The sequence below is a fragment of the Neovison vison genome, chromosome 11 (assembly GCF_020171115.1).
Source record: "Neovison vison isolate M4711 chromosome 11, ASM_NN_V1, whole genome shotgun sequence".
Taxonomy (NCBI): Eukaryota; Metazoa; Chordata; class Mammalia; order Carnivora; family Mustelidae; genus Neogale; species Neogale vison.
This window is the reverse complement of record NC_058101.1, coordinates 101,261,398-101,288,557: the sequence shown is the minus strand read 5'-3', so window position 1 is coordinate 101,288,557 and position 27,160 is coordinate 101,261,398. Positions and strand designations below refer to the sequence as shown.

The 27,160-nt window shown below is 43.3% G+C and overlaps 1 protein-coding gene across 2 annotated transcripts in view; it reads left to right on the top strand.

Moving 5' to 3' along the window:
- The first annotated feature begins 233 nt into the window (after positions 1 to 233).
- The window catches only part of SGMS2 (sphingomyelin synthase 2), an 82,330-nt gene continuing 55,403 nt past the window's right edge, over positions 234 to 27,160 (top strand). Inside the window, exon 1 of one of the 2 annotated variants that reach the window (XM_044224312.1) lies at positions 234 to 396. The gene's annotated coding sequence lies outside the window, so the exon portion shown is untranslated. Of the gene's footprint in view, positions 397 to 635; positions 827 to 27,160 lie in introns of those variants that run through there. The other variant, XM_044224313.1, reaches the window with a different exon arrangement.

Sequence of the window (27,160 nt, the reverse complement as noted above, 5' to 3'; positions counted from 1 at the left end):
ACCTAGGCCTGGGCGGCACCCTTTGAATAAGCGTTAGCTGGTGTCCCCAAGCCCACTCACGCCGTCGTCAGGAAGCAGTTCCTGAATAAGGCAAGGTACCGGGTGGGGGATCCCTTTCCGGCCCCATTCAAAGTTGCCGGGATTGGGACCCAAAGAACTTTCCCAGATTGATCTCCGTCACGGCTCAAGGAGGTCTGCTCCCGGCCCGCAGGCTTTCCGCCGGGAGCCAATCGGCCCAGCGGGCCAAGCCCCTCCTTCCCTGCACCTTCAATGGCTGAGAGAGGGGAGGGTCGGCTGGGGTTTTCTTCTTAAGAAGTCGCGCCGGTTTTTCGAGCTCCGCTCTGCGCCTGGACAGCTACAGCGGCGGGAGCGAGCGCTGCCGCCACCGGGCCGCGGGTGAGTCACTGTTTGGAAATGGAGTGGGCGGGCGAGGGTGTGAGAGAATGAATGATGTCAGGAGCGCGCAGGGCGGCGGGCGGGGAGAGCGGGCCGCCGCCGGGCCGCGGTAAACAGCGAGCGCCGCGCCGCGCCGCTGGCCGAGCGGGCGGGGAGACCCCGCCCTCGGCGCGCACGGAGCCGTCCTCGGCCGCCGAGCCCGGCCCGTGCTGCAGCGCCGCCGGGAGCGGCCTCGGGGGCGGCGGCGGCGGGGGGACCCGGAGAGCGGCTTGCCTAGCGGGGCCGCGGCGCAGACGGCGAGACCCCGAGCAAACTTTCTAGCGGCTTCGGTCCGGGGGTGGCTGCGGCAGCGGGCTCCGTCTCCTGGCGGATCGCCGCCCGGGAGCCGGTGCCTTCGGCAGGGAGCGTCGGGAGCCCCAGCCGAGAGCGGGTGAGCAGCGGCCGGAGGGGGCCGGGGAGGAGACCGCGCTGAGAAGCCGCGCGTCGGGCGCCGCGCGGGGAGGGGGAAGGTGGATGGCGAGCGCGGACGTGGCTCTAATTCGGCCCCCGCGCGCCCCGCCCCAGGGCATCCTTCGTTGGTGTTGCCTGGTAGGGGGGCGGCTGTGTGGCTGTGTGGCTGAGGCTCCTGGCTCTGAGCATTGGTCTCATTCATTTGCGACCATTTCAGGGAACTCGGTGCTGGCGTTGGAAGGACACAGATTAAACCATACACGGTCCGGAGCCGCCCCGGAGGGCAGGACTGAAGTTCAGGAGGTGGAGGAGGGACTGTCTTTTTCTTTTCCCAGAGCCGCTTACTGACGATGTGTGATCCGCAGAAGCCCGGCCCTGGGCTGCCCACCCCTAAACCTTTCCACGTTTGGCATTCCCCAGCCACTCTGCTTAAGGGAAGGGAGGGTTGGATTCTCCGCGCAAATGGGTGGGTATGGACCCGTCTGCCTCTCCGAGAGTCGGATAATCGTCAGTAATCCGCGGCCACCTCTTGAAAAAAACTCAAACGTTCTGTAATCTTTAATTTCTCTTTTCAATCTGTGCCATTCTTCTGTTTCGTCTCGTCTGCTCTGAAGTGACCTCAAAACGTTTTGACGTGCTTGCTAAATTTTGAAGAGGTTCCACTGTTTAGTGACTCTAGGTTGGGCGTGGATTTTCAATTTAAACTTAACTTTGCAGATAACTTGGTGTCACTCGCAGTCTCCTCTATTAACGGTGGGTTCTCGGTCGCATTGAAGACTGACTCAGTAAAATGGGACTGTCACTACAGATGGTAGTAACGAGGGTGTTAGAGTGAGAAAGACCTAGCAGAACGTCTGGCACAAACTGGACCCCAACGGGTTGTGACTGTTTATGTATAAATCATGGTGTGTTCCAGAGCCGGCATGGGTCATAATCAATTAACTTCCACAAGATCTCCTGCTTATAAACTTGGTGGGCTGAGGTTTCGCGTGGGAGATCCTTTGGCAAGTTCCTTGGCTCTTCAAAAAGTTAAGCATTTCATTGTGGATACCTGAAAGGGTCTTTGGTTTCTACCCCATTTCAGTGGAACTGCCCTTTACTGTTTAAACAGAGAGCAACTCCGGAAAGTGACAAACATGGAATCTGGAGGAAGACTGGAGGGATGGAAAACTCTAACCTTAACTTTTTTGTATTTATTTATTTATTTATTCAAAATAGGCAGTGCAGAATTTCCTTTTTATAGTCCTTTCCTTGGTTTGTTGCTAGTCTCACCCCACAGTAGTCTTCCGTTGAAGTGTTGTCTTACAAGTTAATATTTAATTCGGTTTCTTTAGTTTTCATTTTTAAGTAAAGCGGATTGACTTAGCAACCTGGAGGGAAATACTGGAAACCCTTGGGTTGCTGCCTCCTGGCCTCAGTTTCTCTTCTCCTGGGATCTTACAAAAGCTCAAGGAAATATTTGGAAGGATGGGAAGTATTTGCTTGGGAATTATTGAAAACATTTGTTCTTAACCATAGGTGTGACAGCGTTTAGGGTCAAAGGTCACAGGGAATTTTTCACACTGCATGATGTGGAAAGGTCTTGGGCTTTGGAATCCAGAAGACCTGAGGCTATCTGTATGGTTAACTTACTTGCCGTATTTGAGCAAGTGACTTAAACTCTTGGATTTGGGAGGGACTTTAAGCAAAATATAGGTCAAAATAGAAGTAATCTTACATCTATTAAAGTAGACAATGGAATACAAATGGGAACTTTTTTTTACAAAAGTGCTACTTTGCAGTGAGTTTTTTTGGGGGAGGGTGACAATTACTGAGAATTCTAGACAGTTTTGGACTAGAGTAGCCTGCCTACCTTTACTTAGTCTCTTATGGGCGAACTGAAGCCTCTAACCTGAGCTATCAGACATTTATTCACTTCGTTCCATTCTTAAACATTTAGTGAGCAGCTACTATATTCTAGCCACTATCCTAGGTACTAGTAATGCTAATATGAAGGAGATTTTGTAACTGTCCTTGAAGCTTACAGTCCAGTAGAGAGCGCCCCTCGCTTTTGATTATGGATGGGGTAAAAGGAGACAAAAAGGAGGAGAGGATGAGGAATTGGAAGGAAACGGGAAGTGAGTAGGCTCCCATAAGCTGCCTGCCACTGATAATGCAAGACCCAGCAGCTTTACAATGAGTCCTGAATTGGGGATCATAAATTCTTACGAAGATGAACAAGGCAAATATGCCTTGCTTTGCCCAATAAAAATATTAGAGACAAGTGAGGCCGTTAAAATAATTTTAAATGGACACCAGAGCCAACTTGTTTAAATGAAATCTGAAGGGTAAATTCGGCTATACCAGGATTGATTTACTATGAGCAAAGCACTATGGTAGATTTTTTTAAAGATTTTATTTGTTTATTTGACAGAGAGATGACAAGTAGGCAGAGAGGCAGGTGGAGGGGGTGGAAGGAAAAGCAGGCTCCCCATTGAGCAGAGAGCCTGATGTGGGGTTTGATCCCAGGACCCTGAGATCATGACCTTAGCCGAAGGCAGAGGCTTAACCCGCAGAGCCACCCAGACACCCCATGGTAGATTTTTAAGAAGATAATCACTGGGTAATAATATTGCAATTTGTTAAATTTTACCTGTATAGTAAGTAGTATATTACTTATGGAAGTTTATAGGTACAGATTAAACAAACCAATAATCACCCAGAAAATCCCTTAATGCTGTATCCTTAAATTGTTTTTCAGCCTGTGAGGACCTATAAGACAAAGAGCTAACGTGTTGAGAACACTGATTTAGATTGCCTGAGGGTGCACCTGCTAGAAAGTCATTCTCTGCAAAACCAAATTTGTTCCCTATTCACGGTTTTCTAACTTGCTTTTTTTCATCCAGGTGTGGACATCTTTATCATAAAATACTTTTGGATAACAGCTTTGATAGTTTTCTGTTCAACGGCTGCATCCCAACTGAACCAATCCTCTACCTGGGGACAGTTAGTTTGTTTCCGGTTTTATTATTTTAAGCAACTCTGCACTAGCATTCTTCTAGCTGTATCTAGGTGTCTGGCCATGATGATTGTGGTCATTGTGCATTTTAAAATGTGGCTTATAGTGTTTAATGTAGCTGCCTTTTTAAAAATCATATTCAGAATAAGAAAGCTTTCTCTTTAAAACTCAAGAGTTTTAATATCTGTGTTCCTTTAGTGTTTCTCTTAAGATTTCAGCAATAGGATCGACCTTCTCTGTGGAGCTGCATGATAGGTCAGTAGCTCATTACACAAGGGATTTATCTGATGAAAACAGAACACACAGGCTTTCTTAAAGAGATATTTGGGCTTCTATTTTGTTATTAGCCAGAAAGCTAAACTTTTGTGGGCAAATAGAGCAGAGTGGAGCCCCTTTAATTTTGTCAGGTAGCTCTCTATAAGAAAATCTACTTCCACAATTTGCCTCCTTAGTCCCCATAAAGGTAGACAAGTTAAAAATTTCAGATGTTGCATTTAGCAGATTTATCACTACACTAGGTTTAACCAAGCTCCATCACTTTTAAGTAGGTCACCTTTTTAAAAAACCTTATGCATTTGTTTGAACTCTTGAAAAGCATATTATCAGGAAGACTTTGTGGGATTGATTTAATAAAAGTGCAATAAATTTCCATTCGCTAATTTTCATGATAGGTATAAAACATTTCTTCATTTAAGCATTCTCAAGTTTTATGCTAATATCATACCCTCTTTGCTACCCTGAATCAGAATTTAAATTTTGCTTTGTGTTTATTTTTCCATTTCCCATGCTAGTTACTTTATTCCCTCATGGTTTTGATAAAGGGTATTGGATTATGAGTAGTGTTCAGTTTAGCTTCTTCATACAGAAACTCGAATCAGTTCCATTTATTAATTTCTAACAATGACTTGTAATTCAAAGGAGAATGTAAAGAAACAGGCCATAGAATGAAAGTTTAAAAAGGGGGCAGCCTGGGTGGCTCAGTCAGTTAAGCAGCTGCCTTCGGCTCAGGTCCCCATCCCAGGGTCCTAGGATGGAGACCCTCTTCAGGCTCCCTGCTTAGCAGAGACTCTACTTCTCCCTCTCCATCTGCCCTTCCCCCTACTCGTGCTCATTCTCTCTCTCTCTCTCTCTGAAATAAAATCTTAAAAAAAAAAAAAAAGTATAAAAAGGGTAAGGTGTTATTTGCTGACTGGTATTCCCTGCTACCAAACCTAATTTGGTGATTTGCTTACAATTTAAGATTCGGCTTTACAATTCTGTGTGTTAGTTTGATCATGTCACTTAAAATTTTCAAACCAAACTTGGCACATTCCTAGTTTGTTTTTTGTTTTTTGTTTTTTGTTTTAAAAAAGCATTAAGTGGATTGAGTGTTGTATATGTGCATCTTTTCTTTCAATATATCCCTCCATACTGGTAAAGGATAAAACCACATACTAAAACTGTTAAAGAGGAGGGGATGAAAGAAATGAAGGTAGCAAATTCAAAGCCCAAGAGTCAGAAAAGACACCCAGCTATTAAAAGTCAAAGAGAAAGACTCTGGAAGGACCCTATCAGGTAAATGTCACTTCTTTCCCTGGTAGTGCCAGCGCTGAGGTTCATTTATCATGATACATTTCCACTGTGGGAAGCAGGATGCTCAATTGTCAGGGCTAGAATTGAGGCAGGCAGAATTGAGAAGGAGCTGAGATACCCACCTTCCAGCATCCTTGACTCTTAAGCTTACCTGGCAGTACTCACTTCACCGAGAAAGTCTCCATGAGTGTCGAATAGTGGCAGATTGTTCTCCAACTGAAACTGTGGAACTGGGGGCATCCTATTATGGAGAATTGGGGTATGCCGGTCCACCCTGGAACTTAATGACCTCTTTTTAGATGATTAGAAGTGCAAACTATGTGATAGGAATTACACTTTTGAAAAGCTTTTCCATGATTGGGAAGAAACTGAAGAGAGGAAGAGCTCTGGAGGTGGAGAGACCACTGCAGAAACACAGCTGGGAATGTGCCAGAGGCAACTCAAGGTGTTCCATGGGTGGGGGGAGCATACCTAATCCTGAGGTCCACTGGCAATTGGCTCCTCCATCTTGGAAATGGGGTCCTGAGAGATCCTGCAGAGGTTGGCCTGGCAGGGGTGCAAGCACATGCCACAAGCCTCCTGGGGCTGTTCGCTGATGAAACTTATCCTGGGGAGGCACCTCTTAACGCACATACCACGGGAAGGGGTTAAAAATTACTTTAAGTAGGTAATCTGACTTAACATCTAGAGAAAACATGAAGGAATGAATTCTCATTTAGGTCTAGAGAAGTGGGTCAAAGAAAGAATACGTGGTTTTGGATCATGGACCACTTAACTAATTGAGGTACCCTGGAGGCAGACCTTTAGATGGCAGTCCGTCTCCAAAGAGAAGCAGAGACTTCTCAGGAAAATACTTGCGGCTGTTGTTGAACTTAAACGTGAAGCCAAGCTTTTGAAAAGGGAGCTGGAGCGAATCCGGTGAAATAGTAATGGTTAAATAATGGGAGAGACTCGGAGATAGCTTTTTCACATCTGCATTAGAACCTCTCTTCATCTTCAGAGTGACCTGCAAAATAGAAACTGAGTGCTCTCCGCTGTGGAGGTTGGGAAACCATTTTTAGAAAGGTTAACATACTCAAGGAGGCAGAGCCAGTAGGAAGTAGATCAAGGGTTTGAGGGGAGACCCTGCACTGCCTAGTATCCCTCAGGGCTTTCTATAATCTTCCCACTCACTCTGGAGATGTGGAAGTTTGAGGGGGTGGGGCAGGTGATACAATACCTTTTGATATAGGATTGTATGTTTACCGTGGGATGCTTATCAGGTTGTAGCTGATTCAAGGTCAGGAAGGAGTGCCAGAGAGGTGAACCCACACAGGCTTGCCCCACCAGGACAAAGGCAATTCTCAGAAAACAGGAGCCACTGTGTAAAAGACAGGTCTCAGGGCCTCCTAGAGAAAGACACAATCCTCAGGGAGGGCAGTCGGGTGTTATGAGACCCAACACTGCTGCTCACCACTAGGTGACCTTGGGCAGCTTCCTCAGATGCACCTCCATTTCCTGACTGTTAACAAGGGAATAAAATATTTACTTCAGAAGGTGACCATATGATATATAAAAAACTTCGTGAGTGAAACATTGAGGGTAATGCTTGGTTCATATAACTACTCGGTGGCTTAGTGTTCATTGTTTTTTTGGCAGACAAGCTGCATCTCTAACTTTAAAAAAAATTTTTTTTTAAAGATTTTATTTATTTATTTGAGAGAGGGACAGTGAGAGAGAGCATGAGTGAGGAGAAGGTCAGAGAGAGAAGCAGACTCCCCGTGGAGCTGGGATCCCGATGCGGAACTTGATCCCGGGACCCCGGGATCATGACCTGAGCCGAAGGCAGTCGTCCAACCAACTGAGCCACCCAGGCATCTCTAACTTTTAAAGACAACGTGTTCCATCCTATTATCTCAAAAAACAAATTATCGCTTATTATTTCTTTTGTAATAAAATAGCCATTTGTCACATCATACCCGTTAGTGGTAGGGTCTGGGTTCTGTCGATCTGCCTTCCCTCGTCCTTCTCGTGGGGGTTAAAATAAAATCCTCGAAGTTGTTTGTACACCACCACTGAATTCAAGAACTTTCATAAGAAGTATATCACGTCAGCTGTGAATGCTGACAAGCTTTCAGAGCCGCAGTCACCATATGCCAGGCCTCTCAGCAGATGCTGGGAGCGTTCCCGTCGCACAGCCGCCTCTGTGCCCCACAGAGCTCAGCCTTCTGAGGAGTATTGTACCATGAACACCACTGTCCCAGAAAATGCTTGGGGCCATTAAGAATCACAGACCCCACTGTCCTCCCCGATGCTGTGAGTCTTTCTCTAGGAGGCCCTGAAATGGTTTATTTCACACAGATGCTACTGTTTTCTGACATTTGCATTTGTTCTGCAAGTTGTTTAACCTCCAGTTGTGAGTACCACCCGCCCCCAATAGCTACCAAACTTTAATAGCAACAGAGGGCATTGTTTTTATTAAATTATATTTGTATATGTGTGTGTGTGTGTATGATATACCCTTTATGATGGATTGGTTAGTGCTCAGAAGTACACTCCCTTGAAATATAGTCTGATTGGCAAGTTTTAAGCAGCAGGCAGAAACATTTAAAATCATATTTACCAAATAGTTAAAGCACTCACTATTTGTTGGGGTTTTTTTTCTGAGCACTTGGAACTGATTTACATCTCCCCAAACAGGCTGAAGTGCATGTTATTATCCCCATCTTAAGGACCCCCATTTGAGACAGAGAGGTTAGGTCACTTGCCTAAGGTCACACAGCTGGGAGGAGGCAGAATTACCTATTGAAAGGAGACAGTTTAGTGGCAGAGTTGAACCACCACACTGTTGATTATAGAATCTAGCATGTATCTCACAATGTGGGTCCCCTTTGTGTCCTTACATGTGCAGTTTTATCAAAGGAAACTTCACACCTGTCCAAACATGCCATCAAATCCCTGCGATTTACCATATGGAGAGTTAAATGAGGGCCTATATTTCAGTATCAGTATTGAAAGATGGCAGTACTTAATTTTCAGTACAGTTTTGTCACAGTTTTTTTTTTTTTTTTTTTTTTTTTTTAAAGATTTTATTTGAGAGAGCACAAGAGAACACAAGAGGGGTCGGGGGCAGAGAGAGACAACACAAGTGGGGCGGGGTCAGAGGAGAGAAAGCTGAGCAGGAAGCCCGGTGTGGGGATCCATCCTAGGACCCTGAGATCATGACCTGAGCCAAAGGCATATGTTTAACTCACCGAGCTACCAAGGTGCCCCTCAGACATTTTTCTCTAGAAGTTTCTGAGTGTTTAGTCAGGCTTGGTGATGAGTTTGGGAAAGAAGTACATTCTTCTGTCCCCTGATTAGTGCATTCAGCTCAGTAAGAAGATCTGCTTCTTATGCCTTATGCCTGCTACTCTAATGATACTTATTTTTTCAGTTTTAGTTCTTTCGCCAATTACAGTTGAAAGTTCTGTTGGGGGAGAGTAGCTTGTACATGAGGTTTCATTGACCTTTTTCCCATAAGTATTGGAGATGGTGGTAGGCCGAGTCATGGCCCCCTGAAGGTTTCAGATCCTAAGCCCCAGAATCTCTGTATCCCTTATGTTATACGGCAAGAGGGAATTAAGGTTGCTAATCAGCTGATGTTACCATATGGAGATTAGCCTGGATTGTCTGGTTGGACCCAGTGGAAAAGAGACGCACAAGAGTCAGAACCAGAGAGTCAGAACTAACAGAGCTTTGAGTTTAAAAAACTCAAAGGACCATTGCTGGCTTTGAAGATGGAAGGGGGCCACGAGCCAAGGAATGGATGCAGTTTCTAGTAGCTGGAAAAGGCGAAACTAGATTCTCCCGAGGGCCCCCAGAAAGGAATGCAGCCCTGCTGACACTTGGATTCTAGCCCACTGCAAACCATTTTGTACTTCTGACCTCCAGAAGTGTAAGAAAATAAATGCGTGTTGTTTAAGCCACTGAATTTGTAGTAACCTGTTAAAGCACCAAAAGGAAACTAATAGAGTTATCAGAACACTTGGCAAATTCGGTTCTGTTCCTTTGCCAGCCCCGGGAAAGTTGCTTAATCTCATGACTTACGGTTAGGGGCACATCAGGTGTGGTGAGTGTTTACCTTTGGAGGGCTATCTTATTTTCCTGTTACCCTGTTTTACAAAGTGGCAAAATTAGCCACTTTAGGGGCAGAGGGAGTTGACTCGATGATTCTATACATTTTTACACCTGGTCAGTGTTTAAAATGCCAGTTCCAAGATTTTAGCAAAAAACAGTCTGTGGAGCAAGTAGTGGCCCTTGGGCCTTTCCCATCAGAGTTGCTGGACAGAAATGCAGCTGCACCCCACAGAGTAGTTGTCACCACCCAGCATTTGTCTGGGGGTAAGATGATAGCCCAGATGTGGTGGAGATGATCACTTGTTGAGTTTTGACTACAGATTTGCTTTAATTTTTTAAAATTAGTTCTTTGCTCATCTAACAATGTTAATATGCATTCTCGGAGAGCAGGGATATGTCTAGGCAAAGACTTCCCAAATGTAACGCATAAATAAAAGAGAATATGATTCATCACATCGTCTATAGCAAGTATCCAGAGGGTTGTAGGCCCCCCAGTAGGTGATATCTTGGAATCAAAGTATCAGTTATTGGTATTTAAAGATAATAGTTTTAATGGATAGTGTTTGTTGTTGTTGTTTTAAGGCTTCCTCCAGTAACTAATCTCCTAATCTTACATTGTGATTTGGAGACAATTTTGATTAATTAAGGGTCTCTTCTTTGTTACAGTGTAGAAATAGCAGTGTAAGGAATAAAATCTTGGGAATTTTCCCATATAAAAAATGAAACAAAGGCTAATGTAAGATTTTTTAAAATAATTTTAAAGAAATATAAGTGGAAAATTAACAGGATGGCATAAATATATATATAGCAGTTTCTGGGAGGAGGAGACTGCCTTGCATAGAAATGCATTAAAAATTGGAAACTCCTAAAAACCACAGAGGTAGGACATACTCATATTTGCATTTCCTTTAAATATACCCTTTTAGATTTGTAGTCACTTTGTTAGTTTAGGGGGGAAATTATAGACATATAAAAAAGTAGGATTGATTTCCTCTTATAAACATGAAGGTCTGGAAAAAACTCAAAACGATGTGGAGGAAAGAAAGTTTTTGTCTGTGTTCTACAATGTGTTCTACAATGCTCTGGGCAGAGATTTTTCTAGGCTCTCTCTAGCATAGGAATTTCTTGAGCCTCGGCTCTGTGCATGCAGTGCTCCTATATGACCCTTGACTCATTCGCTTGCATTTTATCCCCATCAAGTAATTCTTGGTGAATGGTTTGCTTTTCCCTGCCAGTGTCTCCATAGTAGAATGAGGATGTCTAGGTTATGTAAGAGGCCTAGGAACGTTTGCTCCTACCAGCAGGTATCTGTCCGATCCCTTAGCCATTACTGATAAGTTAATAGACTGATGATTTCTGTTGCATCTTTCATTAGCATGAATCAGCTCCCTAGTGTCTCTCTCCTGGGTGAACTGATGAAAGAGTTTCAGGGCAAAGCCCAGACCTGGGACCAGTGTGCTGCCCTGCCCTCTCACCCCTACCCCAGGAGATAACCATCCACTAAGAACCCAGGGTTGTCCAGTAGAATTATATATGAGCCACACATGATGGTCACATACATAGTTGGAGTTTTCCGACAGCCACATTTTTTGTTACAAAAAGTTAAAAAAGGTGAACTTAATTTTAAGAACATATTTTAACTCCATATATCCAAATGTTCTATTTCATATTATCAGTTACGATCTATCTAAAAGTTCTTGGCGTGTTTATACATTTTTTTCCTTAATCTGCACTCATAGTACATCTCTCCATGGGCCACATCCCAAGGGCTTAGTCACCACATGTGGCTAGCAGCTACCCTACCAGGCAGTGCCGCTCTGGCCAGCTTTACCATTAAGCAGGGATACCCTCCTTGAATCTGGAGAGAATTCTTGAATAGTTGCCATCCAGTGATTCTGGGGTGTTGTGTAAAAGTTGCGTGATATCGCTCTTTCCGCCATCTTTCCTTGCTGCCATAGCAGTGTGCAGGAATGTCATGGCAGATGCTGTGAGGAGCAGTAACAATGCTGGAAAGAGAGGCAGACTCCAGCTTCTTAGTAGGCCGGGCTCCAAAGTCATCGCCCAGTTTCTCGCCATGATGACGAGGCCTGGTTGCATTGGCGAATTTGAAATCATTGACGATCACAGAGCAGGGAAAGTTTCTGTGAACCTCACAGGCAGGTTAAACAAGTGTGGAGTGATCAGCCCGAGATCTGATGTACAACTGAAAGATCTAGAAAAATGGCAGGCTAGGGGCGCCTGGGTGGCTCAGTGGGTTGGGCCGCTGCCTTCGGCTCGGGTCATGGTCTCAGGGTCCTGGGATTGAGTCCTGCGTCGGGCTCTCTGCTCTGCAGGGAGCCTGCTTCCTCCTCTCTCTCTCTGCCTACTTGTGATCTCTCTCTGTCAAATAAATAAATAAAATCTTTAAAAAAAAAAAAAAGAAAAATGGCAGGCTAACCTGCTCCCATCCTGCCAGTTTGGTTTCATTGTCCTGACAGCCTCCTCTGGCATCATGGATCCTGAAGGAGCAAGACGAAAACACAGAGGAGGGAAAATCCTGGGATTCTTTTTCTAGGGATATAATACATATGTGCAAATAAAATGCCTCAGTGGCAAAAAAATAAAACCAAAAACAAAAACTAAATGATGTCATGGAGTCACCTTGGTGAGCCCCAGAGAAAGCTGGTTCCCAATCCTTTTGCTAGAAGACTGAGCAGGCTCAACAGTACGGTGGAACACGCCTCTACAGTTACTGGTGACGTGAATGTGTGAATTTCAATGTCAGGAGGTGTGTCTGGGCCTAGACAAGAATTATTTAGATAATTAGGCTCATGCAAACAGAAGAGATGACAGCTTACAGCTGTGATCCATGGAATGTGTGCGGGCTTCTGGCTTGGCCTCAGCCCCTCGGGGTTCAGCACACTTAACTCCTCTTGTCTCTCACCTTGCTGTCTGACCTGTTTATCTGCCGCCTGTCCTGTTATATTCGTCCTGTCCTCACCCTGTTTATATCCATAATGCTGGTCTCTAGTGTATGCCCTTACTCTGTTGCTTATCGTAGCAATCTGAGAAGCAAGACTCCTGTAAAAACAGGATGTCTGAAATCATTACTTGATATCAAATATCCGTGCGTCAGGAACTTTAAGGTTAGAATATAAGAAGGCAAAGGCATGGTGGGTGTGAAAGGGAGTGGAGGGAAGGGAGGAAGGAAGGGAAGAGTGCAGTCCTGTGTGGGAAAATGACTGCAAGCAGAGGGTCTCATAGCAAAAAAACTCCCCAGCTACTGGGCAAGCCGTTGTTGTCACAAAATTCTCAAGATGGGTTGCTTTGGGTTTCACAAATGTATTGACTTTATTCAGATGCCTCTTGAATACAGTTGAGACATGGTCCCAGGCCCTCCTCAGTTCCTTCTGAAATTGATTAGTACATTCGACACAATGTTTTGAGCACTTGCTATGTGCTAAACTTTATTCTTTTTTTTTTTTAAGATTTTATTTATTTATTTGACAGAGGGGTGGGGGGGATCACAAGCCGGGCCAGGGCAGGGTGGAGTGGGAGAGGGAGAAGTAGGTTTCCCGCTGAGCGGGGATCCCGAAGCAGGATTCCATCCCAAGACCCTGAGATCATGATCTGAGCCAAAGGCAGACGCTTAATTGACTGAGCCACCGAGACATCCCTAGACTTTATTCTTGATTCTAGGGATTCAGTGAACAGGAGTTGAGGTTTCTACTCTCATGGAGATTGTTGGAGTTAATGTGTTGAGGGAAGAAAAGATGCTACACAGAGAGGTTGAGCAATGTAAACAAGACCAGTGTATAAACAAGGTAAAGTTCAGTGTTGGACCCATTCTTTAAAGGCAGCTTGGTCACCTGGTGTAGAGTGACTGGGAAAGCCTGTGCCAGCAGTCAGGAGAGGCTTGTTGGAAGCGGTGGGACTTGCACTGAAGTGTAAAGGATGAGAGGGAAGGGCGTGTGCAGCAGGCAGAGGACGAGAGTGCTTGGTCACACCAGGAGTGGGAGTGAGAAGTGGCCAGGCCCCTCTGGATCAGGTGGGGTGGGGCTTGCAGACTTGGTTCGGAGCTTGAGCCTTCTTGCAAATGCAGTGAGAAGGTGTCAAGAAGTGGTCTGAGAAGGAGTCGGCATGATCTGATTTAGATTTGTGACATACTGTGGCTGCTGGGCAAAGAAGGAAGTAGAAGGGGCCAAGAGTAGAAGTAAGATCAGTTGTGAAGCTACTGCCTGAAAAGGTATGTGGCCAGCAGTAAGGGGGCAGTGTTGAAGAGGGAGAGCCCTGGATGGATTGGAGAGGGATGGAGATAGGATTGACAAGATTGATTGATTGATGAGCAAGCAGGTGTAGTGGCAGGCAGAGGGAAAAGCAGGCTCCCCGTTGAGGATGGAGCCCAGTGCAGGACTCAATCTCAGGACTCTGGAATAATGACCTGAGCCAAAGGCAGACACTTCACCGACTGAGCCACCCAGGCATCCCAGGGTTGACAAGACTTATGGTTAGGCTTTGATGAGTGACACGAGAGAGTAGGAGAAGTCAAGCAGAACTGCCAGATGGGTAGTAGGTAGGTAAGAGGATTGTGGGGAGTAGAGTTCTGTTCTGGCCACTGGTAAGTTTGAGTTGCCTGTTAGTCCTTTCTCATGGAGACAGATGTCAACCAGCAGTGACCTGTGTTCAGGGGTGAGGTTGGGTTCTGAGATGTTTGGGGAATCTGCCTTCACCTAGGGAGGCTTCACAGGCAGAGAAGAGAGAGAGATAAGGCTTCAAGCAATGACAGTTGGGAGATCAAGTAGGAGACCATGGAGGAACCAGTGAGGCAGGAGGAAGACCAGAAGGGAAGGATGTTCCAGATGCCGACAGAACCGGGTGTCTAGAGCAGGATGGAGTAATTGGTGCTGTTGTAAGTTCTTGACAAGTTGGGTAAGAGGAAAACACAGTATTCACTGGGTTTGCCAGTATGGAGGATTCCTGTAGGTAATGGTCTTGTGTTTTAGAGACATGATTTAAGGCACAAATAAATTGACCTCCACTGTCTCCTGCAGCAAACGTTCCTCACCCTCTCCCTTCTCAACATCACCGCTGCTGCTAGATGTTCTCTCTTTGTTCCAGAGTACTCAGGCCTTTCTTTGTCCCTGGACTACCATAGCGTAACATGATTTTCTGTTGAAATTAGGTTCTTTCAGAATGAGTTCCTTAACAGCAGAACTTCTAGGTGGGTTTTGTTTTGTTTGGTGGGTTTTTGGTTTTGTTTTGTTTTTTGTTTTGGTATTTCCTAACATGATGCAGACACTCAGTACATGTTTTCTGAATCAATGTGTTGAGGATCATTGAATACTGTGGTTTTGCTTGTGTTTTTTACCCCTGTGTTGTGGCAGGCACAGGCCAACAAAGAGCACAGGTTTTCAGATTCTCCTCTGCCTTCTACGGCCAAGGTCTTGCTGGGCCGAGGTTAGCTTTTGCCCAGGACTGCCCCCTCCTCCCCCCGTGCTGCTGGCCAGTGGCTGCTTTGGAAGCCTTGCTTAGCTCTGGTCCCCTGTGGTCCTCTCTTCTTCGCCCTTTCAATCAAACCTTGTACCTTCTCGGGAGCCACATTCGAGCACCTGTGGAGATCACGTCCCTGTTTGAGGAACTACATCTCTTCCCCGCTTTTAGACTCTCTGGAAGAAGTCATCTGCAGTTACTGCATACAATTTACCTACCACTTTTACCCCATTGCATACTTCATGTCTTAAAGGCCTCGAAGCAACTGATCATAGCAGCTTCAAAAGGGATCTTTTTAGCAATTTTTTTTTTTCTTTTCTTCTTTTTTTGTTTTGGGGACTTTTTTGATTTTGTTTTTGGTGTGTGTGTGTGTGTGTGTGTGTCTTTGTGTGGTTATTTTCCCACCAGGGCTGTGTGGAAAATTTTCTTCTTCTACACTGTTTCTATCACTTTGTTTTCCACTTCATTATCCTCCTGTTGCAACACCGCAATTATACTAGTTGCTGTGGAGATATTAAGTGCATTGCTAATAATGGAGGATTATTCCTTTAGGTGGAAGAATAGAAGCAAGAGGAGAATATAAATCTTGTTTTTGTGCAAATGTTTCCTAGTAACAAAAATAACTAAGTGGTAGTAGAGACTGTGGTGCAGAAATGTCTATATGGGGTTGGCTTGTGTTTTTAAAAAAGGATTGGCTTTCTTAATTAAAGAAAATATTAATTTAAGCTTCTGGTCCTCTTAGAGATTAATTTCCTAGTTTAATACTTTACTCTTCATTCTTTAGTTTATATTCTTTGTCCAGGAGGGTGTTGTCCCAGATAGGCCAAATTTTTTTTAGACTTCATCTTTTAAAATTTTTCTTTTTTTTTTTAAGATTTTATTTATTTACTTGACAGACAGAGGTCACAAGTAGGCAGAGAGGCAGGCAGAGAGAGAGGGGGAAGCAGGTTCCCCGCTGAGCAGAGAGCCCGATGTGGGACTCGATCCCAGGACCCTGGGATCACGACCCGAGCCGAAGGCAGAGGCTTTAACCCAGTGAGCCACCCAGGTGCCCCTAAAATTTATTTCTTAAAACCTTTTTTAAAATTAAAAAAAAACAATCCTTTTTAAAAAACTTCACAAAAGATACACATTTTAATATTGTTCATCTCATTTCTGTTTCATGAAATTTATAGTTTTCAAGGGACTTTTTTTCTTGAGATTTATTTATTTTAGAGAGAGAGAGAGAGCACATGTGAGCATAGGAAGGGGCAGAAGGAGAGGGAGAGAGAAACTTTTAGCAGATTCCTCACTGAGCTGAGCTTGGAGCCTGATGCGGGCATTCATCTGAGGGCCCTGGATCACGATCTGAGCAGAAACCAAGAGGTGGATGCCTAGCTAGCTGCACCATCCAGGGACCCCTCCATGGACTTATTATAATGAAGCTGAGCATGTGCCCTGGTTTGCCCAGGACAGCCCCAGTGTGTGTAAACTGTTGTCCTGGTGTAATTACTAGTGAGACTGTCTTATACTCTCAGAACTGGCTTGCTTAGGATGTTGAATTATATGGTCACCCTAATTAAAGACCACATTTATTTATTTTTTTTTGTAATTTTTAAAGATTGATTTACTTGGGGGGAGGGGCAGAGGGAGAGGAAGAGGGAGAGAATCTCAAGCAGGCTCCTCACTGTGCATGGAGCCTAACTTGGAGCTCCATCCCAGCACCCTGAGATCATACCCTGAGCAGAAACTAAGAGCCAGATGCTGAACTGGCTGAGCCAAGTGCCCCTAAAGACCACATTTAATAGGAAACTAAGGGAATGAAGTATTTTATATATTCTTGTTTTAATCCAGATAACATATACGTACATATATTTAGATAGATAGAGATGGGTATACATGTGTGGATTGTATACACACACACATACATATATGTGTATATATTTTTTCTTTCACTTCCTCCAGTTGATGGTTTAGAACTTGCCAAATGTCTTGATGCTATAGAAAGACACATATATACTTATACACACATATAAACATATATGTACACACACACATATATATAAATTTCTCATCTTCATAATTCCCTTATATTTTCACTCAAATTCATTTTACTATAATAATGCTTGACCTGGCTCCTCCTATATGGACAGGATCTATTTTCAAGGATTAATGTCCAAATATTGACTGTTCTGTTTTGAAATGACTTCTCATATCTCAGTTGATTTCCCTCTGTCCAATACAAATGCTCACCTCTTGTTAACATTAGATTTTTACCCCTCGCCTGTGTTAGAATTGGGTGTATATCCTAGACTATCCCATTGTATTGTCTGTTAGCAGCTCAGTTGTTGATCTACCCATCTACCCAAAGGTAGATACCTATCTACCCAAAGGTAGATACCTTGAAGAGTAAAAAGTACCATTTTGATATTCAGACTTACCTTTAAAAATATACACATTCCTTCCCTGACCCATCCGACTTAGTGTCAAGTTTACTATTGTAAAAATTCTGAAAGCCATATTTAAATTTTTATAATTGATCCAAGATCCTTGGGGAAATTTCTGGGAGTTTATGTTCTGGGGCTAAAGGGATCTTTGAAGTGGCTTGAAAAGTAAGTAAGAGTTAGTGAATTGCCAGTATTGAAGAGCGAGCTCTTGGGATAATCTCTGGAGAAGGGTGCTGACAAGTCCTTCAGTATGTCAGGGGAATAGAAGTCTGTGGAAGGGAGGGGGTTTGGTAAGAAGCAGAGAGCGCCATTTTGTGCCAGGCTGGCTGTGCTGTTATAAACAGACAGACATGCTCCCTCCCCTCTTGGAGCCTACCACCTAGTGTGGGAGCCATCCAATTAAAACCAGGAAACAAGTCTATAATCACCAACTGTGAAATAGTGCTGAGAGAGAATAAGAGGGGAGACTTTTTTTTAGGTCAGGAAAACAGCTCTTCGGGAAGGAACATTAAAGTTGAGAAGGCTGAGAAGATGCTGGCCCTTTGTGTGGTGTTGGTAGAACAATGATGGTGTTGCTCTATCAAGGTGGGACTCAGGTTCAATTATTCTGGATCATTTAGTCAATTAGTAGCAAATAAGGTGCCCTCTGGGTTCCTCTGTCAGTGTTTCTCAACCTTTTTTTTTTTTCATTATTGCCTTTTTTAGATAGTTTTTCCTAACTATTCCCTTCCTCCGTGTGAAATTTTAATGCCCTTTGGAGGATCACAAACCATTTCTTCCACCCTTAGAGCACCACTTTTCGCCAGTGAGAATGCAAACTCTATCAGTTATTGTCTGTGGGGTGCATTTTAGGGTAGTCAGAAATGGGCTTTTATTGAGTTAACGTAATATCCTTGGATCTCCAACTGGATTTGAATTTTCTTGAGGCAGAGACCATCTCCAATAAGGACAGTACTAATAATGTGTGCCATTGACTGTGACACTTTTTTTTTTTTTAACATCCATGAGGTTGGGAAGGGTGAAATAAAAGCATCTGAAGTAGAGTAGAAGAACCCTAAATGGCCTAGTTCATCTAATTTCCTATTTAGATGAAGAAACAAAGACTACTCGGAAGGCTGGGGTTAATCAGTCTCTCGAATCCACTTTGGCGCCATTTCCAGGACACTCTTGCTAAGGAGCAGATTTAGGAAGGTGGTGATCGTTAGGAGCAGTCCAGGTTTTATTGTCCAGCTTGAAAATTTGCTTGTGCGCATGTGTGCACAAAGTTGCAATCCCACCTAGGGAGATTAAATTGGCAGATTCTTCCAATACTTTTCTAAAACAAGGATGAAAAGGAAAATCTGATTAGCAATCACTTCTGTGTTTCTGAGGCCACACATCTGTCTAAAAGGCAGCTCTACAGGAATGTAGGAGAAAAGCGAACTAAAGATAGAGGATACTAGTAAGCTTTTTAAGAGAAGGAATTAAGATGTCACTGTTCTTTACCACTCAGATTCTTTCACCATTAGGGTTGGGATCATACATGTCTAAAGGACATGGGTTTATCAAGGATAATTCATGTAATATATAAGGTTGGGAGAAATGCAGAGAATATATCTGAAATTAGGTGATGGAACCTCTAGTCTGGCTCATTCTCTGTATCAGTCTCTGTGTGTTCACGTACGTGAGAGAGAAATTTCGTTCAAGCTTGTTCTAATTATCTGGCCCATGGTTATGGAAACTGGAGAAAGGTGTAGCTGTCTTCATGACCTGTCTTGTAATTTCCTCTTGTGCCTTAGTGAATTTTGGAGGTAGGCTCAGTGGATGACACAGACTTCTAAATTTTGCAGCCATAACTTCCTTTTACTGTATCTTCATCCACATCAGTCACATTTTAATTTTAATTTTTTAAAATATTTAATTTTAGTTTTAATTTTTTTTCAAGATCTGTATTCAGTGGTGTAATCCAAGTCTACTCCCCCTCACCCCAACCCTTTCTAATTGTGCTTTTTAGTTGTTTTGTTTACCTTCTTGATAAGTCCAGCACCTTTAGTAGGTGAACAAGGAGTAGAAAACTTATGAAACTACAGCCACATGGATGTAATTTATAAATTCTTTCCAAAGGGTAAAGTGGAGGACACAGAAAGTAGAAGTATGGTAGCAGTCCCTAAACCTCATTCCTGTTCTTTTTGCCCCATTTACACAAGCAGGGGAGCCCTGGCCTTACCCAGCCATCATTAAGAAAATGAAGCTGAATTTGTTTGTTTATTTGTTTGTTTTTAAAGATTTTACTTATTTATTTGACAGAAAAAGATCACAAGTAGGTAGAGAGGCAGGAGAAGCAGTATCTTTGCCAAGCAGGGAGCTTGATGCTTGACTCGATCCCAGGACCCTGAGATCATGACCTGAACCAAAGCCAGAGGCTTAACCCACTGAGCCACCCAGGTGCCCTGAATTTGTTTGTTTTAAATGATGTACTTGGCCCACGCTTCTAAAATGCGATTTATGAAACAATCAGGGTTGGATACGTACTTTTTTATACAAGTAATTAATTACCTAGTTTTGAATTCTAAGAATCCTTTGATTCCTTCCAACATGAAAAAAAAAGAGGAAATGTTAATAAAATGCCTTTTTGAGTCATTTGTCCTCAAAAACATTTTTATTCATTAAAATGAGATTTGATTATCTTCTACAGAGGATTTGGATTGAGTCTTTAAACCTAGCCAGAACTTAACAAATATAGCTGTCTGATAAGCCACCTTTATTATCATTTGTTTATAAACCATACGTGTTACTAGTAGTTCTAAATGTTTCGTGTGGAAACGGAAGTAGTGGAAGTAATGTGGTGTCAGCTATGAATTGCCACACACACGGTTGTTAATGACAAGTGGAATATGCTGAAGGTGTACCAGCCACAGGACATTGGAAATGGAAGTAGGAGGCCCAGACTCCCCAGAGTCAACCTCCAAACAGAGGCTGCTTTCACAGGAAGAGCTTCCAAGGTCCCACACCTTTTGGGTTAGGACTAAAAAGTAAAATCGTTGTGCGGTAGGGTTCTACTTTACGAAAGGCATTCAGAATAACCAGGTTCCATGTGCAGTTGTGAACTGAAGCTGTAATTCACAGAAGCCTTAAGAAGGCCTGATTGAAATGGACATGTTTAAGATCACAGTAGGAGGCAGAATGGCAGAAAAATATCTCTTGGACCTGGCCCCTATTTCCATCTTATCAGCAGATATGCCTCATGTCAGCAGCATCTTACCTGATGAAAGGTTCTTGGTAGAAGGTTGTTTGAGGCAGACACAGCTTGGGAACTCTTCCATCGAGAGCTCCATTAACCTGAGTGTGTGGCTGCAAGGATGTTCTTAAGGGATGTCTTAGATGTCCTCCTGGAAGCAAAACAAGTCTTCTCTTAGGTGTGGTTTCATCTGGGTACAGTTTTGCAAATGGCACATTATGGATCTGTGCTAAGTGCCTCCTCCTGTGTACGTAGGCTGCACTCAATGAGGCCTTTAATTTCAGCATGAGCTGGGCCCTGCCGTTTGGTATCCAGAGCACAGCCTCCGTGTTGGTTGGGATAAATATGTATGATGTGGCATATGAAAACCTGTGGGGGCAGTGATGGAGTTACAGATCTAAACATGTTCTACCACAAATTGGAGTGCTGCCCTGACCACAGAGGTTGCTCCGTCCACATTAAGCAGTGTTTAGAACGCTCTCTACATTTAGAAAGCTTAAGTGCTTTTGAATTATAGGGCAAATTTAGATCAGCGGTCGTGTTTGAGCAAATCGTCTTTGTTCTCGAAGGACATAACCAGAGCTGTTTTTGCCATTAATATAGGAATATTGCTGTACAGCTTGAATCATAATATTTGGAGTATTTTTAAAATACTTTTAAAACATTATCACTGTCTTAAATACGAATGAGTTTATAGGTAAATCTAATAAGTACTTTTTTTAAATTAATAGGCTTTACTTTTTGGAGCAGTTTTAGGTTTCCAGAAAAAGTGGGCAGAGACTGTGGCATTTTCCCTATCATTAATGTCTTACTTCAGCGTCATACACTCGTTATCATTGATGAGCCAGTATTGATACATTATTATTAACAAAAATCCATAGTTTACATTAGAGTTCACTCTTTGTGTTACGGGTTTTGAAAAATGTGTAATGACATGTATCCACTATCCCAGTGTCGTATGAAATAGTTATGCTGCCCTAAAATTTCACAGTGCTTCACCTTCTCATTCCCCTGCCCTAACTCCTGGCATTCACTGATGGAAGGTTCTTGGTAGAAGGTTGCTTGATGTATTTATTTCAGAGAGAGAAAGAGTGCACATGCTGGGGGAGAGGTAGAGACAGGGGGGAGAAGGAATCCCAAGCCCACTCAACACTAAACACGGAGCCCAACATGGGGCCCAATTTCACAACCCTGAGATCATGACCTGAGTGGAAATTTAAGAGTCAGACACTCAACCAGCTGAACCACCCAGGTGCCCCACTGTTGACTGATTTTTATTTTTGGGTTCAACTATGTCCTCCCTGATTTCCTGCCTGCTGCACCTATTAAAGTGACTTTTTAAAAGATCACAATTAGCAATATCAGAATCCAGATGAAAGTCAGTTCTCCTAATTGTAATGAAATATTCTTTGCCCCTGATGTTTCTTCTAGGAAGCCCCTTTGCTTCTTGTTTTCATTGTATTTCCTATTGCTGACAGTTAGAGAGTAGCTCACCCACTAATATACTATTACTGTAACTGTAATATACTATTACAGTTGAACCAAACTACCGTGAAAAGTGCCTTTGACATGCGTGCAGTTCTTTTACTCATTTTGTTTGTTTAGAGATGTGATGGCAGGGGCGCCTGGGTGGCTCAGTGGGTTGAGGCGGACGTCATGATCTCAGGGTCCTCAGATTGAGCCCCGCATTGGGCTATTTGCTCAGCAGGGAGCCTGCTTCTCCTTCTGTCTCTATGTGTTGCTCTGCCTACTTGTGATCTCTCTCTCTGTGTCAAATAAATAAATAAATAAAATCTTTTTAAAAAAAGAGATCTGATGGAAAACTGGGATTATATATATATATATACACATACAATATATTGTATATACAATATATATACAATATATATACAATGTACATTGTATATATATTGTATATACAATGTACATGGCGGTTTTCCATCAGATATACATATACATGTATATTGTATATTGTATATATAAGTATATATCTGTATATAATATATGGATACAGATATATATATATATATCTGTATCTGCAAGGATAAGTCAAGAATTACTCTCGACTCAAGGATAAGTCAAGAATTACTCTTCCCCTGTAGCAAGTTTCAGACAATTTAGGGAGATGAGGGCAGATGACTCTGGGGTTCTTTTTCCACGTGCTGACCCTCCTCCTCCTCTTGAAGGTGGCATCTGCTAAGGTCAGGGTGGCATCTGAGGTTTCCAGACCCATACATAGTACTTGGAAAGCAAGAGAGAGAGGCATGGTCACTAATGATGACATTCATGTTTCCTCCACGAGTTTTCACTTTCTGTGCCTGAGGTGTAACTAACCTCTGACCGTGCATGACTTAGAAGCTCAAGATAGAATCATGTGGCTGATTCCTTTGTTCAGTCAGCATCCCCACCACGTTCTGTGGGGGCTCATTAGTGCCTGGCTGGTGCCTCAGCTTCCACCGTCAGGACTTCAAGCTTGCATCTTAATGCTCAGCTCTGGCCCCTGCCCCCAAAATGTGTTCATCATCCCAGGTCTCTGGGCGCTTTGCTTCATCTTTCTTTATCTTGCTCGAGATTCAGTTACAAAAAGTTCTTTTAGTCAGCTCCTCGTTTCGCTTCTTTCTTTCTTCTTCCTCTTTTCCAGTTATTCCTGATACTCAATTGTTCTTCTGTTTGGACACCAAATAACTCTTTGGAGTCATGAGAGTGTGCTTTCTTGACTCTCCTTTTGTTTTCTTTCTTTTTTTAAAGATTTTATTTATTTATTTGTCAGAGACAGAGGGAGAGAGAGCGAGCGAGCACAGGCAGACAGAGAGGCAGGCAGAGGCAGAGGGAGAAGCACGCTCCCTGCCAAGCAAGGAGCCCGATGTGGGACTCGATCCCAGAACCCTGGGATCATGACCTGAGCTGAAGGCAGCAGCTTAACCCACTGAGCCATCCAGGCGTCCCACTCTCCTTTTGTTTTCTGAACATCATCCTTCCTTTCATACTTAAAAGAAGATTTGGGGGGCCTCTGGGTGGCTCAGTTGGTTAAATGTCCAACTCTTGATTTCAGTTCAGGTCATGATCTCAGGATCCTGGGATGGAGCCCTGCCTCAAGCTCTGGGCTCAGCACGGAGTCTGCTTGAGATTCTCTCTCTCTCCTGTTCTCTTCAGTCTTAGAGGCATGCTCTCAGATCTCTCTCTCTCTCTCTCAAAATAAATAAAAGACCTTAAAAGATGTTGCTTTGTGAAATAAGGATTATGTAAGTATGCCAGTCTGTAATTTGCCATGGCATTGTTTGGAAGGAATGTTGGAAACCTGTTGGATGAGACTGATCATGGGTAATGATGCACAAGGTAAACCAAGTAAACTCTTTTTTTTTTTAAAGATTTTATTTGTTTGTCAGTGAGAAAAGAGAGAGAGCACAAGCAGGGGGAGAGGCAGGAAGAGGGAAAAGCGGGTGAGCCCCATGTGGGATTTGATCCTAGGACCCTCGGACCATGGACCTGAGCCGAAGGCAGACGCTTAACCATCAGGGCCACCCAGGTGTCCCCTGGGTAAACCCTTCGTAAATGAGTTGAAGGAAGTGTAAGTTGTTCACTTTTAAAACCCAGTTTCTCACAAGAGAAGCAAACTGCTAAGGAGGAAGTGACCCACCTCATAGACATCTTAAGAGCAAGGACAACAAGAGAGTGGGACAGAAAAATAAAAACTGGAGGAAAGGGTCCCGGATCCAAGAGACTGGAATGGCTGGGAATCTGAAGGAGATTCCTGAGTAAGAGACGGAGGGTTCGCACTGTTCAGCGCTGGATTAAGTGACACAGGTGTAGCACGTGTTGCTCATTCTCTGAAGCTCCTCAGGTACGTGCAGGGTACTGTAGGATCCTGCTGGTCTGCGTTCTAATACTTGTATCCTGAGGAGCTCCTCTGCCTCCAGCAAATGTACCCTCTCCCTGACCAGAGGTGAACCTTCCAGTGGCCTCTTTCTAATAACAACCCCCTCCCAAATTTGTTTCCTTCTTAGTTCATGTTTATTCGTGTCTCATTTCATTTTTACTTCTAGCCTCATTTTTATTTTAAAAGACACAATTTTATTTGAGCCGGAGTAACCATGGTACATGTGTACATTTTGCTTTCATTCTGTGAGCTGTATAATTATGCCCTATTGAACCAGAGAGGCTGACCTCTTTGCTGTGTGGTGGGGCATTACCACAGAAGGCATCTTGCTGAAAAGAAAACTTAAGTTTCTAGGACAGAGCGTTTTTATTTGCTTACCACACATAGTGACCAAAATGAAAAGTAGGGTTTATTATTTTTATCCTTAGTACATAATGATATTAAACAGACTTTGTGCTTACGATAAATTTTTTTTAGAGACTATTAATATGGTAACTGATACTTGGAAATGTGTGTTGGGATTTTTGCCTCCCCTTTTCTAACTTTTTTTTTTAAGGTTTTTTTTTTTAATATTTTATTTATTTATTTGACAGAGAGATCACAAGTAGGCAGAGAGGCAGGCAGAGAGAGGAAGAGAAGCAGTCGCCCTGCAGAGCAGAGAGCCCGATGCGGGGCTTGATCCCAGGACCCTGGGATCATGACCTGAGCTAAAGGCAGAGGTTTTAACCCACTGAACCACCCAGGTGCCCCTCTAACTTTTTAATTGTAACAACTCGTGTTTATTTTAGAAACATTTAAACCTGGATAAGAAGGAAAATTTAAGTCACAAAGAAATCTGTCACCTGTTCCTCCTTTGCATTATCTTTCCAGCATTGTGTTTACACAGGCAACTTTACAGCATAAATGGGGTTATACACAGTACTATTTTGTACTCTTGAATATATCATGAACCTCTTGTCATGCCCCACTAAACATGGTAAGGAAGAGTTTCAGTCTCCTATCGTGTCCATCCATCACCATGTGTTTAAGCAGTTCGCTGTTGTTGGACACGTAGTTATTTCCAGCTTTTTACTGTTGTCAACAATGCTGGAGGCTCAGAGCTGATTCTTCGTTCACATTCCTAGGTTGTTTGTAAAGCATAAGAAAGGTTTTGCTGTAGTCCTGGAGACGCTTGATGATTTGGTTTGTGTTTTAGCCACTTTGATCTATGGAAGCATGACGTCTCACTTTGACCTGGGTTTCTTTGCTCACCAGCAAGGTTAAACACTTTCTCACTTTTGGTATGAAAGTACAAAAGGGTTCTTTTCTTTTGTTGCAGAAGATCGGAAGGCATTTCTTAAATTTAAATAATTAGGTTTCACTGTTGTACCTTTTTGTCATTTCTTAATGACATTAATGATGTAATCTCTAAGTTGTTTAGGAGTTTGAATAGAACAGTAATACCTTTGCTTCATGAAGGAAAGGACTAGATTTCTGGAAGACCTAATAGAAAAAACTATAGAAACTGGAAGTTGTAAGACATAGGGCTTTTTAATCTGTTGCTCAGCCTTTCCCTCTAGCCTTAAAAAAAAAAAAAAAATTGACTCCTATTTCTGGGATATTTTGAATGCAGTCTGTATGAGGCAGAGGGAAGTACAGAGTGACCTTTCAAGATATTTTAAATTTAAGAGTCTATAATTAGAAAACACTACTTGAGTTCTCATAATTTTACTCTTAAGGTACCCATCTAAATTGGTAGGTCATTCCTCCCCCCCTTGTCTCCTTCCCTCTCTCATTCGTATCTGCTGCATGTACATTCGAGGACTCTGCTTCTGAAAATACTCAGGGCATCACATTTGTTGGTTGTATAATATTACAGTGCTTTCCCTCTGCCCGCCCTTTAGAGGATTATTCAGTGACTTCCTTATCTGACTTGCAGGGAGCTTACACGGGACTCTTTGGGAACACAGCTGACTGTCTTATACAGAAGGAGTTAGGCTGGGAACAGATACCCATTGACTAGTGTGCGGAGGAGACAGCAGAAAACCTGACAGACAGGATCCCTTCCCTCATGAAGTGTCCAGAAAAGAGACAAGTAAATCTTTACTAACAACTGACTTTATAATCATACTTACCGAACTGTTATGATGGAGAAAGGATAATATGGCCTTGGTGAAGGGGCCCTAATGTAGCCTGGGAATGAAGGAAGCCTTCTCTTAGGAAATGATGCCTGTTGCACATGCCTGGGAAGAGTTGATACACGCTATCCCTGGCGCTTCCTTGCCTGTGACCTGCACGTGAATTCATCTATTTCTGCTTTCTTTGGTGGCTTAACAATACCACACAGGTTTTTGTTGTTGTTGTTGTTTTTTAAGATTTTATTTGTTTATTTGACAGAGAGAGATCACAAGTAGGCAGAGAGGCAGACGGTGGGGGTGGGGGAAGTAGGCTCCCTGCTGAGCAGAGAGCCCAATGCGGGGCTTGATCCCAGGACCCTGAGATCATGACCTGAGCCGAAGGCAGAGGCCCAACCCACTGAGCCACCCAGGTGCCCCAATACCTCACAAGTATTAACGAGAAAATAATACCACTAGAGTTAGTAAGAATTTGAAGATTAACACTAAAGAAAAACTCTTAACTAATGAGCCTTAAGAACAACATACTTAGCCTGCTGGAGT